Source organism: Corvus cornix, chromosome 2, assembly GCF_000738735.6.
Source record: "Corvus cornix cornix isolate S_Up_H32 chromosome 2, ASM73873v5, whole genome shotgun sequence".
In the NCBI taxonomy this organism is placed as follows: Eukaryota; Metazoa; Chordata; class Aves; order Passeriformes; family Corvidae; genus Corvus; species Corvus cornix.
This window is the reverse complement of record NC_046333.1, coordinates 111040377-111056086: the sequence shown is the minus strand read 5'-3', so window position 1 is coordinate 111056086 and position 15710 is coordinate 111040377. Positions and strand designations below refer to the sequence as shown.

The 15710-nt window shown below is 45.5% G+C and overlaps 1 protein-coding gene across 2 annotated transcripts in view; it reads right to left on the bottom strand.

Annotated features, from left to right (window-relative positions):
* The window catches only part of DTNA (dystrobrevin alpha), a 222528-nt gene extending 218607 nt beyond the window's left edge, over positions 1–3921 (bottom strand). For both annotated transcript variants that reach the window (XM_039550262.1, XM_039550263.1), the window contains exon 1: positions 3766–3921. The gene's annotated coding sequence lies outside the window, so the exon portion shown is untranslated. The remainder of the gene's footprint in view (positions 1–3765) is intronic.
* Between the last annotated feature and the right edge of the window lie 11789 nt (positions 3922–15710).

The window sequence follows — 15710 nt, the reverse complement described above, 5'->3', positions numbered from 1 at the left end:
CAGAAGCTTTTTTTTGCAAGACTACGAACACACACACACACCCCCTACCCCAAAACCAGTGCTAACATCTGTGGCAATCCAAAATGGTGACTGGCTACATAGGAGGAGATTAAAAATACACAGATCGATAATGTTCTGCTACAATTTTCAAATAGAAACCTCATGTAGTTTTTTCCAAACACAGTCCCTCTAGTAGCTTTTGTAATGACATTGGAGAGGGAGACATTGCATTACACTCTTCTAGGCCATTCTTACAGTCCCACACATAACTCCCCCCCTGCCTCCCCCCGATTTTCAGCAAAAGTGTCATTCTTGCGCTGTTTGTGTAAGTGGACAGAATTTCAAGCATCTGCTCCCAAATGATTATAAATCAAGGAACCTTCATGCTCCATTAGCTTGAGAAGCTGGCATTATTAATGATTGCTATTTGAGGAAGTTCACAGTAAGTGTCTAAGTGAAGACACCTCTGAGGTAAGGCTCTGTTTTGTTTCTGAAAACAGCTGCGTGGGCAAGTCTTCACTCTCGCTGTTTAACATATTTCTGAGGCTACCACTTCTAAGAAATTTCAATTATTTTCGTTAGCTTAGCATTAACAACAATACTGTCATTCCACAGCAATGCTTATGAGAAGTCATTTAGCTTAACAAACACTGGGGTCTATGAAGATGCAACACTGCTCTTACTCCTCTATTCTTTATCCAGTTTCAGAAGTCTGAAAAAGCTGGTTCAAGTCTCAAACACAAAAAGCGAAAATTTAAGTATTAGGTCATATTACTAATGGACTTGAAACAATGTAAGAAATGACTGGGTATAGGCTGGCAGAGCTGATTTGCTCCACAGGTTAATACACCGAGATTTCCTACATGATCCTAACCAGCAGCCTTTGATTTCCACAGCTGCAGGACCAACTCTGCAAAGGCGAGTCAGAGGTCTGATTAAGTGAGTTTTCTGCCTGTTAGTTACTTGCCTAGGTGCACAATGAATGCGATGCATCCCATGCATGAATACCACACAATACCAAATTTAAAGATAAGAGATCTGACTCATCACTCCACTGCACCAGTTTTATGCCTACGGGGCTCCATGTTCTTCCATGGTGACTCAGACCCAAGACTCCCCTCTCTCCAGGAAAAACATGACAAGTCATGCAGTACATGTCAGACTTAGCCATCAACTATAATCCGCATTTGCACTGCAAAACTAATTGGAATGTAACATTCCATACCACTTACACTTTGCTGTTAAGCCTAGTGATAGGAATATATATAATTAATGTAAAGAGCAGCAGTTTAAAATACAGTCATTGGAATTAACCCTATTATACCTGGCCACACTCAAGGAACCCTGTTTGAGAAAGCAGTCCTTGCCAAATAGTTAATAGTGTCGATATGTGCACGCTAAGATTAACAACATGGAATTAAGGAGATTAGTCACTGGAACAAAAAGTTTCTCTGGAACAATCCTCATTCTAAGACTGCTGCTTCCACTTTTCTAACCCAGGGCTGCTGAAACACAAGAAACTTTTTGGACAACTCTAAGGTAGGCATTGACTATTTCTTCCAAAAGGACATGCTGTGTTTACGACAGCTACTTTTGGCTTTCAGCTATACAAATATAAAACACCATCAGGCCCATTTTCTTCTCACAGCTTCATGTCTGTATATATTCATTGATTTCAGTGCAATTATATCTGATTATTTGCCTGGAATGGAAGTTAGATCAGTGCTGACCGTTAAACGCAATTCTGAATGGATTTATACTGGGAAAAACGTGTATGAGGAGACAAACTATTCTACAGTCTGACAGCACACAACTGTAGAAATCAAGGAAAAAATTAATAAAGGACTAAACCTTCAAAAAATCAAACAAAATAAAACAATTCATCCTTCACCTTGCTCTAAACTATAAGGGATTGGTATCCAGCAGTTTATCATAATGTACCTTGTGCTTTTTTTCTGTTTTTTAGTCACAGGATTGGCGGGTTACTCTAGAAAGCAGAGATCACTGCCACAGGTTTGTTTTCAGGATTGGGTCCTGAGCTACTTTGCAGAGAGAGCTGAATCTCTGATGGTTGATCCTGCACAGTTCAGCCTTCCTGGGCAGTGGTGCACACAACCAGTAACACACCAAAAACTGCTCATGCAAATGACTGCATACCATCAATGAGCCACATATACTGAGTGTTACATGCATAAACTATCCACTTGCTTGTGATCACAGAGTGCACACGTATGTAATTTTGTATTTACTACCACCACTGCAAGACGGTAGCATCTCATTCTGACTACACTTACATCCCACTGAGAGGTCAAGCCAGGAGGCAGTATTATAGGTGTGCTTTTCTATAGGAAGGCAAGATTTATTCTTAGGCATTCAGTTCTTTGAGTTTTAACTGTGTCGTGTGAAAAAGAAAAAATAAAATCCACATAAAACCACAAAACCATTCACTGCGATGAATACAGACTTTGAATAAATACAGGACCTTGACTGCAACAGGAGGGCGAAACCCAAAAATGTGTCAGTAGGATCATTCTCTTTTGAGGAGCAATATAAAGGCATGAACCTAAAATAGATATGGCATTGGCTCTTATCTCATGCTCACTTACCCTTTGACAACCAGAAACCACGGTGACTTAAAAATCTAGTACTTGCTACCCTAGTTGCCACAATTTTATTAGGCTGGTCGTGTGGCATTCACAGGTGTGAGACATAAGCTGGTATCCAGGTGGAAGTTATGAAAACAGCTCCATAGCTAACGACACTGTTAAACCACAGAATCCGTGCCTTCACCCCCATTATTGAAATATTTCTACATCCAAAAAACAAGGGGAGAAGCAGAGCTACAACGTTCAGAACTGAACAGCAAGTTACAAAACTTCGAAAACACCACCACATATTGAAAGCCTACTAGCACCAAATTTGTGATGCCGCTTATCACTTGGTGAACCTCTCCTTTTAACATGCGGGTTACCAGTAACTATCAAGGATTACCAGACAACGCTGCTTCCCACCCATGTTTAAAGTACTACTTAGGTACTACCTAAAACATCACCCATGCTGGAAGCGGATCCAGTGAGTAAGTACCCGACTCAGCGGTCGCCAGCAGTATTTCACTATGGGTGGTAGCTAGTCTCTAGCACGGGAGTGTAGAACAAGCCAGTTTGGCTGCAATGACCGAGATCTTCACCGCCCAACACCAAAGTTTGCCAACGAGCCGGTGAACGCACAGGTAACAGCAGCCGCTGCTGCGTTGCGGGGCGCCGTCCTTTCGTCACTTTTACCTCAGCCGGCTGCAAGAGGCGACAGCGGGCGAGCAGGGACAGCCCACCGGGTCCCCAGGTGGTCTCCAGGGACCCCGGGACCTGCTGCACTGAGAGGCTGGGGGGGCGACTGGGAGCGAGCCCTGCCGTGCCGCATGCCTGTGCACACTCGCACGCCGGGAGAGCCTCAGCGGCGCCTGGGGACAGGCGGGAGCGCCGTGCGACCCCACCGGGGGCGGCCTCGGGAGGGTGGGGGACAAGGGGGGGCTGCCCCCCGCCTCGCCCACCCTCCCGAGGCCGCCCCCCACCCCCGGACAACGGCGCCGATGGGGAACCCCCGGCGCCCCCCGCCCCGCACAGGCACACGGCAACAGGCGGCTGCGCCCCCCGCCCGGCACCTCGCACCCGCAGCCCCGGCCGGGATCGCTACCTCGGGAAGGCTCCGTGCGCTCCCGCCGCCGCCTGCTCCCGCCGCCGCCGCCGGGGCGGATCAGCTGATATTTACCTGTGAGGTAATGCACGCTCCGTAAGGTCACCGTGCACCCGCCGCCGGCACACGGTGCCAGGCAGGAGGAGGGACGCGCCGGGAGGAGCGGGAGTTGCTCCTGCTCCGCCGCCGCCGCGCACGGCGCCGGAGCGGGGCGGCCGCGCCGCGCAGAGGCAGAGGCGGCCGCTGCCGCTGCAGCTCCTGGCACATGCTGCAGGTGTCAGCGCAGGAGCTGCCCCGCCGCCCGCCCGCCGCGCCCGCCCCGCCGCGATGCGCAGCCGCGCCCGCCGCACCGCGCCGGCGCCGCGATGGTGCGCCGGCGCCCTTCGCAGGCTGAAGCCGCCGCGAAGCCGCTGCCCGGCCCCGGCGCTCCCCTCGGGGGACGCTCCCCCGCCAGCACCGGCGGAGAGGGGGCGGTGGGAGGGATGACGTAGTGGGGCGTGGGGCAGGGGCGAGGCCGGGCGGCGGGGCCGGGAGCCCCCTCCGGGCCCCCCGAGGGCGCGGATCCGCCAGGGGGGTGCGGGCGGGACCCCCCCATCCGTGCCGGAGTGGCGGGCGGGCCGGGAGAGCTCCGGGGCGAGCGGGCGGAGAGGGATGATGTCATCCCCTTTCCCGGGGGGGCGGGGCCTCTCCGCGGGAGGAGGTGGGCGCGGCGCCCCCAGGAGCGGGCGAGGAGGGGGATGCGCACGGGGCCGGCCCTCACGGTGCCGGCCTCTCACCCGCGCCTCTGAACCAGCGCTGCCCCGGGCCGGGCGGGGGGCGCGCCGTGCCCACGGCGGGCGGCGATCGCTCCGTGCCGCGGGTCGTGGGGCAGGCAGCGGGAGAAGGCATCCCAAACGGGCGGGAGTCCCCGGCATGGGTCCCAACCCCGGGCGGAGGTCCTCCGTAGCCCCCCGGCAGGCCGGCCGGCGCTCCCGCTGCAGGGCGCAGAGCAGAGCGCAACTTTGGCACCGCCAGAGCCAGCGCAGTGACGTACTGGGGAAAGAACACTTGATCCGAGCTGCGGCTGCAGCCCTTCCCCGGGAGCCGGGTCCTGCAGGTGCAGGCGGCGGTGCACACGCTCGGCTCCAGCACGGCTCGCTGCTGAGAGCAGAGGTTGGCGTGCGGGTGGCTGTGGGGGAGCCTCCCGAGCACATCGGGTGGCCCGGCTGTGGGGAGAGTGACGAGCAGCAAAAGCTTCTGATCCTCCTGCGGTTCTCAAAATTGGCACATTTAGGTTTGCTGAAAGAACCGAATGGTCTCCAGTGCTCAGTTTCTGTGACCCACTTATTTTTCCCTAACTGGTCAGATAAGCCATAGGGATTAACCATGTAGGCTTAACACGGAGGTACCTGAGAAGAAAATTCAGCACCTTTCAGAGTAGCAGCCTCATGTTTGCTTTCATCTTCAACCATCATGTATCATCTTTAAATAAGACACAGCTATCTGCATTAGAAATGCAATGCACAGTCTTTAATAAAAATAACAAAATTTGGAAGGGGGGTGGGGTTTTTTCGTCTTCAGTTTTCTCAGATTTTCCCATCCACTTACAAAAACAAGAATATGTATAACTCTTTAGCTACATAATTAAAAACTTGAGCTTGGGTAATGCTTAAGCATCTCACTGCTCCTAATCACATGGTGCCAGGAAGGCTGAAGGCTTTTGGGATACTTCTACATCAGTCCTGTATTGGGACTGATGCTTTGTCCAATCTGAAAGCAATATGAAGAGACTGCATCTCTGACTGGAAAAAAAAAAAAGAAGCAAGAAAATGGAAAAGGGGAAGACCATGCATGATCATGCTGAAGGCTCAAGTGTGCCTGGTTAGATAGCTAGGGCATTACACTACCCTCTTTCATGCAAATATTAAGCATAGTAACCCTCATTTTAAAAGTCTTAAGAGAAAGGCACAGGCAATGCTGGATTCTCACTCTGATACCACTTTGCAGGTACTGGCCTCCTCACCCTGCTGAAGCAGTGGGAAGGAAAGGTGAGAAAAGGATGAAAACATGATTCAGGAGTAGCTGATACCACAGAGAGTGGCCTGCTGGTACCCTCTGGCTTGGTGAGGCGCACTGGGAACGTGGGAGGGATGGAGTGTGTAAGAAGTGACACAACAGGTGAAGTAAGGTATGAGGTCATGGAGGACACAGAGGTTGAAAGGGGAGCTTGAAATGAGATGTGGTGTGTGATGGAAAGCCAGCTGGGAAGTCTTTGTATCTGCAGATTGTATCTGTTTTGGAAGTTGATTATTGTTATCACAATGTAGCAGAAAAACGCAGGGAAAAGGCAGCACCATGGAGGACAAAATGAATGAGCCTGCAGCAAGGGATTTTGTCACTGTAATGATGAGGTAAGGGAATACTTGTGTTTCAGCAGGGACATTTAAGTGTCAGTAACCTTACTGAAAAGGAAGAGTGACACGTAAAACAAATCAGACCATAGGAGAACGTGTCCTTAAAATCTCTGTTTACAGCTCACAGGAGAATATACCATGAGACCTTGATGCTTAGTAGGGAGTCCAGTGAAGGTATTAAACAGGACTGAGGATGTTCATGGCTCTCTAGGCTGCTAACTGGGAGGGCTGCTATAAATTACAGCTTCTGAGGCTTTGTCAGGGAGTGTTGCTTCATTTCTTGAAATTATGGGCTAAATTAATCACTGTTTTAACATAGCACTAAATTATTTGCACTTATATTTGCACTTATATTGTTTCACCACAATAAATCTTAATCTTTCATTCTCTAGAACATGCCCTTCCTAGGCTGAGTGAGCAATGGAGTCCCCACTCCACGGGTCACAGACCTGCCTGGGATGGACTGTGCATGGCAGGAGAACAAATGTTTTCGAGGGGGATTGAGACTACAGTTAGCAAGCTGCTTTTCAACAAACTATTGTCACATGGAAGGCAGAATTCCCCTAGAAAAATGCTTTGATTCCTGTCAAAGCACCACAGGAACAAGACTTCAGGACTTTATGATGCTCTTAGTGTGGTTAGCAGTCTCGAGACAGACAAATGTACCTGCCTGATGGAGCTACTATCACATCAGGAAGGTTATTTTGTTTAGGGTACATAATAAATCAGTGTATTCTAAGTGATGCTTTCCTAAAATGTCAAGTTTGCAGGAGAAAAAAATGTTTCTGGGTTTGCTTGAAATTGATGAAAATAAAATGAAAACCAAACCAAAAAGGGAAGCCTTTGCAAAATGAAAATCCTGCTTTTTGGACAGTCTCATGGAGATGCTGACAGTACAAATTCAAATGCAGGGTTGTTAATGAGCAGTCTGAGTGCTTCCTGCAACTGTGAGATACATTTCAGCCCTCTCTTCCTTGCAGAGAGACCTTGGCCTGCGTCTACCAGAGCAGGCTGCTTTGCAAACACCTAAAAACTCTTGTCTCCACCCGGCATCCCCGTAGCCCCCATTAATTTTTGTACCTGCAAAGCAGCACACTCCATGTACTGAGCCTTTGTAAATACCTCGAGGAGTCATTTCACCAGAAAACCCTTCTTTATGCCCCTTTATATGGATGCATTTGGATTATCTCACAAACCACTCTCATGTTTATTAGGTTCACCTGGGCTTGTCATGAACACTAGTCAAGTGCAAACATTAATCAAATTAGATGTTCATTCCAGCCAGGCATAAGGTCAAGGTTCTAATTATGAGGCTGGAAAATGAGAATGACTGGGAGTAATTTAAACTTAAAATGTAATTCTAGGGCAAGTTTAACAACAGGTTATTTTCTAGTTGTCCTATTATCTTTCACCTTGAGTTTTTAAGATGTCTCATCCATAAAAAACCAGGAGTCTTAATTTGCACCTCTACTGTGTGGCTTGTCTTGTTCCCTTCCAGCGCAGGGGAAGTGTCTCAGGTATGGCTAGCTGTGGTTCTGTTTGAAGTTCAAAATAGTTCGGCATTCCTGACCCTTTTTTCTGTCACAACTTCTAAACAAGCTGTCCCATCACACATTGACCAGCCCTTCTTTCCAGCCACCAATTCGTGAAGGAGCTTCCAAAGCTTTTACTGTCTTTCCTACAGTTTGCATTTAGTGACATCAAAACCCATGAGATCTGTAACAGTCCTCTCAGGTTTTCCATGCACAGCTGATTTCCTCTTGGATAACATAAATGGCTCTCTAACAATAAAGATGACAGACATGATAATGACATATTTTGACCAAGCAGCACTCCCACCATTCAGTGTCAGCTTCTGGGGTTCTGAATTTCACATACCCCCACTGCTGAAGAATGAGAGATCACACCTCCTACATCCAAGAGTGTGAGGAGAGCAGGAATCACACTAGACAGTGCTGATCTTAATGTCAGCATTAACAAATCGAATCTGTCCCTAGTTCATCTATCACTGTGCCAACTAGGCATCGTTTTGTATGATTAAGTACCTGTGAAATCAAATAGTAAACTGAATTTGTTCCTTTGGGTACATTATCTGAACTGGACCTTTGGATACATCATCATTAGTATGATCTTTGACTTGTTGGAAATGCCAGAATACAGATAATAATGGTAAAAATACTGACACTCTACATTAGTGGTTTCCTTGACTCATTACAGCCTGAGAATAAAGTCCATACTTCACTCTGGAAAAATGCAGTGCTTAATACTGAGATGTCACAAGGAAGAAATGGGACTTCTGCTACATAGAAATTAAAGATTTCAGCAGGCAGAGAACTACAAAACACTTTATGCACTTACTGTAATTTTTTCATTTATAATTGTATTTATGCTCTCCTTGGAAGAAGGAAGTTGTGTTTACTGTTTAGCACCAGATTACTTGTCTAACTGTAATTTCTTAATGACCTGTAAGTTAGAACTGTGATTAAGTCTGTTACTAAATTAGTAGCTTTGTTGTAGTTGTGTGAGTTTTATTCAGAATGTGATGGCACTTCCAGAGAGGTCATGCTGTATTAGAAATATGTTGCCACAGACCTCTACTTGCTGGCAAAATGAGGAGACTATTCACATCTAACACTTCTAAAGCACCTTCTGAGAGTAGGATTCACTCTGCTCCAAGAGAGGTTTAAAACTTTTTTAGTGGCGAGTGTCAGTGGCCATTACTCATGACTGGGGACACCAGGAGACATCTGCCTTCCCTTGTTGTAACACTGCCGCTGTGTGACAGTGTCTCAGCTGAGCTCCAACGGGCTCCCACCCTCCCCATAAGAGTCCAGCCTGTCTGCCAGAGAAAATAATGGGTCTGAAGGGAATCTGAGAGGAGCACAACTGTTTTTCAGAGAGAAAGACTGACAAATGCATACCATGGGAGGCTGTGAGGAGGCAGAGTGATTTTTCACCAAACACTGTTCTTTCAAACAGTTGGATTTCAGGTTGTCCAACAGGATGAAACTGCAAAGGTCACCAGTTACAACAGTAAAATATTTAATTCCCTTTTAGGAATTAATATTCAATAAATTACACATTCTAGAGCTGGCAGTCATCTTTCGAGAGAGTGAAAACATTGTGCTATACAATTTTTGTCAGCCAATATAAGTGAGTTTATGAGTGTTATTTGCATTAATGTGGTTGTATGGTGTATTACTGTTTTATTGTGCTGTTGTGTTCTACATCTTGAAAATGCAGAAGCATAACTTTAAAGAGCTTGGAAGCTGGCTATTGTAATGATACTTTGGAGCAATATAGGGCTTTACAGAGACTTCAATTTCATTAGCACATTGCTGCAGTCTGTGCCAAACAGCTAAAAAATATGCAGGAGTTTTAAAATGGAAGTGAAGTTATATGTGTATCACCTCGACCTCTACACATACTGTGGGAAATCAGTGGTTCACCTGTGATGCTGCTGCATGAAAGAATGTGGGATAGGGATTTGGCAACTGGTTTGACTTCCTAACCCAGTCTGAGCTGAGTGTTGCTCTTGGCACAGCCCTTTCCTTTCTGTTCCTCCACCTGCAACAGGAAAAGGTGGTGGCCCCTTGTAAATGCTTTAAGATCTACAAGGGAAAAATGGGAGCAGGTGTATCCGTACCCATCTAAAATAGTTAATTATGGGAGCAGACACTTGAAACAGTGGTAGCCCACACTTCAAACACAGGCACATGCAGAACATGAATGTGAAGCTGTACAGTCTTGAGAGGACAACAAGTCCATGAATTCATCTAGTGTGGGCTCTAAAGAAGCTAAAGCTGCTTTGTCAGCTGTGTACACACTATGTTATGTGTCAGGGAGATGCTGTGTGGCTGAACAGCCTCCCTTCTGTCCTTGTGACTGCACCGAGCCCTGGCACTACAGAAATACCATACTGCACTGCCAGGTTCACCTTGCAGAGTAAACAACACTGGGATCACACAAAAGCAACTGCACAGAAAGGAATACAGGGACAAAGGCTGCCTGAATAGGCAGGATGCAGAAAGGCACAAAATGAGTCAGAAGGGACAAATTGTAATGACAAGTCTGAAAGGATGCTAGAAATGGGGGAAGGCCAAAGGAAGGTCTGCTGCTTAGTGGAGAACGAGAAAAAAAGGAGGTGACATCAAGATTGACACATTCAGTGGTTTTCAGTCACAATCAAGGTGCTGGTACCCAGAAACTTAACATGCTTCATTTTAACAGGTGTGCAGAAAAGTCCAAAATCAAGGACAGAAAACCTTTTAGACATTTAAAGAATGTAGATACATTGAAGTAATCCTGGCCCACTGAGCTCTACTCTGGCAAATTTAAAGCACTGTAGTGGTCTTAAAAGCACTAACAATAATCTTTGACAGCTGCTAGAAGAAATATCTCAGTGGATAAATGTAGTACCTGTCATTAAAAAGGAGAAAATTAAGAAAATTGTGACTTTCAGGGGAGTCAAGCTAGGACTGTCACTAAGGAACATTTTAAAGCAAATACAGTTTGTTCCTAAACATGCAGAATACAGTCAGGCAACAAAGACTTTTGACAAATAAATCCTGTTAAATAGATCTAGGCCCTTCTTTAGGACAAAGAGCATACTGCCATAAGCACCTGCCCCTATTGCTGCTGGTGGCATGATGTCTCTGGGAGGCATGCAGGAGGGTGCCATGCTTTCCCCTTCTGTTCTGAGAAGTTTTTACCCACAAAATACTTAATGCCTGCACAAGTTCCCTCCTTTCTGTGGGTGCGGGATTTACTGGGCAAGTGCTACAAAGATCCTGCATACAGTTGAATCCCTCCCTAGCCTTTGACTGTGTCTGGGGGAAGGTGGTCAGTTAAAACCCTGCCATGTGTTGTTAGCAGAAGATAATTTGCTGCCTGCATAGGTGAGGCAGATTCCTGGCATTTCCAGGATACAGGCTGCACAATCTAACTGCAAGGATACCGTTCATAAACTGTGTACACTGGGCATCCCTGACCCAGCTGCTGATGTATGGCAAGCATCAGATGTGAGTAAGGCTTTTTAAAAGCTTTTGATGTAGTCCTGCATGACGTTGTTGTGCTGAACAAAAAAAAAAGGAAAAAAAAAAGAAAAGAGGCCAGGCTAAAATCACTCTGCAGTCTGGTAGGTGCACAAGTGGTTGAAATACCACTTGTTCAGAGTAATTATCAATGATTCACTGTCAAACCAGGGGAACACTGTAAGTGAGGTCCCACAAGGGTCTGTCTGGGGTCAGTTTTACTCAGTGCCTTCATTAATGATTTGGATGAGAGTAATGATTTGTATAGAGAGTAAAATTTGTGGATGACATTGAGATGGAAGGCTTTGTGAGCACTTTGGCGAACAGGATTAGAATTTAAAACAATCTTGCTACACTGGTGAAATGCTCTGAAATCAATAAGATCAAACTCAATAAAGAATGTAAAGGACTGCTCTTAGAGGGGAGAAGTCAAATGCAGAGGTGTGAAATGGAGAATAGCTGGCCAGGCAGTGGTACTGGAGGCAAGGCTCTGGGTCCTGCAGTCAATCATGAACTGAGGATGAGTCAACAGTATAATGCTGCTGAGAAAACATTCGCCCCCAGAATGACTTCACTGTCCCATGAGCTGAACTAAACGTAATTTTGGTGAATATAAGGATAATTAGTCTGTGCTACTCAGCACTAATTATTCAGGTTGCGTGCCCCGTTTGGAATACTATAAGAAAACATATAAAGCAAAATTAACTAGAGAAGAGGAAGAGGAATGATGAAATTTATTTAATCTAGAAAAAAAGGAAAATAAGAGATGACCTGGTAGCATTCTTCACCTGTGTAAAAGATTCGCAGAGAAAAATCGTCTCCATGCCAACAAAAAGATGAGAATTGATTTGCAGCAAGAGAGATGTATGTTAGATCATCATTTTCTCAGTATATCTCAGGATTTGAAGAAGTTTCTTAAAGAATTGCCATTGTCAAAGTTTTAGAAGAACAAGACAGACAAACTTCAGTCATGAATGTGCTACAGAGTTGACTCTTCCTCAGCGGAGATAGGACTATTGTGTTTCTTCCAACCTTATGTATCTGTGATATTCACAGAATGCTTTAAATCACTAGAGATAACATGATTCTTAATAACCTAATGCTGCAATTCAGTATTAAAGTGTGTAGTCAATACAATAAAGTGTGAGTCAATTAATTTCTGAACTTTTACAGAACCAAAAAGCTGATATACCATAATATTTTGTTATGGCACAGCTCCTTCCACTAAAGGGCTCAGTCCTAAGAATCTTCATAAATGTCTTTGTACAAGTATCTTATCTTTACTCTAGAAAAAAAAGAGGCTACTCACATCAGTATAAAATTGAAGGATTGAGCTTCTTTGTGTATTACAGATGTGCACAGCACACCTTTATCAACCTGGTGATGTGTGTGTCATTGGCTTTTTTTCACTTCTATTTGTGGACTGAGCCCATGTAAAACTAAACCTTGATCCAATTCCAGGTGTGAAAGGAAGTGCTGTGAACCCCTGCTGTTGCACATGTGCAGTGTGTGCTGGCTGCTGCCATGCAGCGCGCGAGCTGGGCCCACGGGATGGGTGGGCAGCTCGCCCTCGTGTGCCCTGCTCTGCTCAGGCTGCAGCAGCTGAGGATCTGACCTGCAGCCTCTCTGGAGTACTGTTTTGCTGCTCTGATAATAGCATCATGAAAGGACCCAATTTATTTTTGCCTTGTACACTCTGTTCTAGCATTTTGTATCCTCTTCTCTTCCCAGAATCCTTGATTTGAGAGTACAGGAAATGCTGTAAAATCAAGCAAGATGCCATGAAATGCTGCTTATTCATTCACTGGTTGGTTTATCTTTTTTTCTATTACCAGCTCTTTGGGCTTTGGAGACCAGGTAAGTGTACCAAGAGACATTTGGGGTCTCTGGAGACTGCTGTAGAGATTTGAGATTCCCAGTTTGTTATGCAGAGTATTGGGCAAGTCTGTCAGGTCAGCAAGAAGCCTTCTTCTTACCCTAAGTTTAATTTTTACCCTTTATGCTCTCCTGGGAATGTTTCAGATGAGAAAGAGCTGGGAAGCTTTCTTGAGGGTAAGTAAAGGAAATGAGAGAAAGGCTTTAATTTAGGGACAGAAACTGAGAGCTGCAAGGTCAATTCTCCTTTGAGGCAGTTTGGGCCATGGCTAGGTGCCTGGCTGAGGGGTCACTCTAGGGTTAGGATTAAGGGTTTAGGTTCCAGGTTCTGTCAGGGGAAAACACAGAACTACCTCCTCTAAAGGAGCAACTGGTCAGGGACTGTGCCAGTTTGATTTGAAATTCAGGTTAGGACAAGAGGAGAAGAGGAGGAGCAGAGTGATAATGGATGTGGGGCAGGCAGCTACCAAAGGAAGCTGAGGTCTGCAAAAGGAATTCTCCACTAAGGAATTAATTGTCTGGGGTACAGCTAATCTTGACCCTAAGGTGCTCTGGGAAGGCTGCAGCTGGCCTTTGGAACAGGAGGTGTAGCAGAACCCAGCTTTTTTGGACAAAGCTGACTGGGAAGATGTAGTAATTTGAGAGTGGCTGGAAAGAGCCCAGAGCTCAGGCTGGAGTTTCTCCTGGCCTTGTGCAGCGGGGTTGAGACTGGGTAAGGTGGCCACAAGGGCTTTGTGAAGGAGGAACAACCAGTCCCTTCTGAGCAGAATCCTGTGGTTGGCTCCACAGGGTACTCTGCAGAAACCTGGGCTCTGTTCCACACCCGTTCTCTAACCCTGACAGCAGAAGCTGGCAGAGTGAGTTGTGAGAAGACAAACAAGGCCCTTTTGGAGCCCAGATCTCATCTTGGCTTCCTCTCCTCACACCCCCACAGCAAACCACCCTAATCCATTCTGCAGCCCGAGGGTGGTACCTTGAGGCTGCCTTCAACCCTGTCTCTGCCTATTTGGTCTCCAGCTTCCCTTCCTTCACCTTGACCTTCTTTCTTACTGTAGTCTCAAAAGTCAAGTCTGGCTAAGTGCAGGTGGTAAGTGCTGGTCTAGATGTGCGTATCCAGTCTTCTGATAACCCTTCCAACCCTTATGTCCACTACAACCATATAGTACCTAAGAGAAAAGTCATCTGATCTTCAACTCTATAAAAGGAAGAGAACAGCAGCAAGGTGTGGGAGTCTAGTAGCAACAACTGTTTGGCTTTGGAGAGCAGTTGGCTCAGTCACTAACAAAGTGGATTTAATTTTATGAAGAGATTTCTTTTGCTGGAGACACAGAACTGTTCACTGGGGGAACGACTGGATAGTTACATCTGCTCAGAGAAGTGGTTAGAGTATTCCCCATCCAATGCTAGTGCCAGGTGTGTGGTATTGGTACGTAGTGGAAAGAAGGCTCTATTTCCTCAATTTTCTCTAACAAATTGCATTAAGATTACAACAGAATGGGGTGAACATTCAGTACCTCACAAAGCTAAGGTCAGCTGAAGTGCACAGCATTTTATATTTTCTCTTGTGAAAACAGAGACAGAAACAGAAAAATGGAGCTCCAGGGGTTGAGTATCATTAATGTCTAGCAGCAGAAGGAACAAGCTGATTAACAAGGAGGTTAACAACTAATCACACAGGAGCTGGTTAATGTTATTACCCCAGAGAATATCCCCCCAGCCTCATCAGCTTTGGCTGAGAGCAGCAATCGCAGCCTCTCCGCCTTCGTACTGAGGGGCACTGAGCCCACACCTCTTCTGGCTACAGACGAGAACTGGTCTCTGGGTGCATCTCAAAAAGCAACTTTTTCATGGATAATACTGTTGACTTTAGTCATAACACAGACAATAGAGACTCCATCATCTTGCTGTACATGGAAGAAAAGTCATAGGATTTCTTCACTTCCCTGATTTATGGAGGAAACAGGAAAACCCTGATTTATTAAAACAAAGTAACTATTTCTCCAAAATAAAGAACTGTAGAACTTCACTCAGCCAAGTGTTTCTCAAGCTACAAGAACACAAAGAAGTAGGAAGAGACTATAAATCAAATAAATTATTTTTTATATCTCTTCTGTAGCTATATCTGTGCCTTCCATCTGCAAGACTCTCCTGTTCAGCTATTCACTTTGCAGAACAGATACATCTGAAAATCTGGCTAAATTGAAAAATGTTAGACTTCTGTTTAAAAAATTCTCATAAAATCCCTACTTTTTGAATTACCCAGCAACCACATCAAATATTGAATATAAAGTGTATTTGTTTTGTTGAACTCTGTACCAGTCCAGTGACAAATTATGGTTAATATAATTATTTTTCTTTTGTTCTATGGGGAAGAATTTCCCCTCAAAGACAGATTTTGCTCAGATTGTAATTTGGGCCAGAAATCTGTGTAACGTTCAACTGTCAGTAATAGACCACTTTTCTGAGAACTGAACAGAAATGACAAAGTACAAAATCAAGTCAAATAATAATTACACTTTATTGAATTAGTGAAAACTAATTAAATAGAATATTTGATAGTAGGGGAGCAGGATGAGAAGAAAATACACAAAATTTTTCTTCCTTGGTAGCAACACTTTAACCTTTTTGTATCTTTTGGCAGGCAGAGAGATCTGTAATGGATAGGACAAGAGAGTTCCCTGTGTTCTTTCCTCGCACTTTCCCCTTTGTATTTTTACAG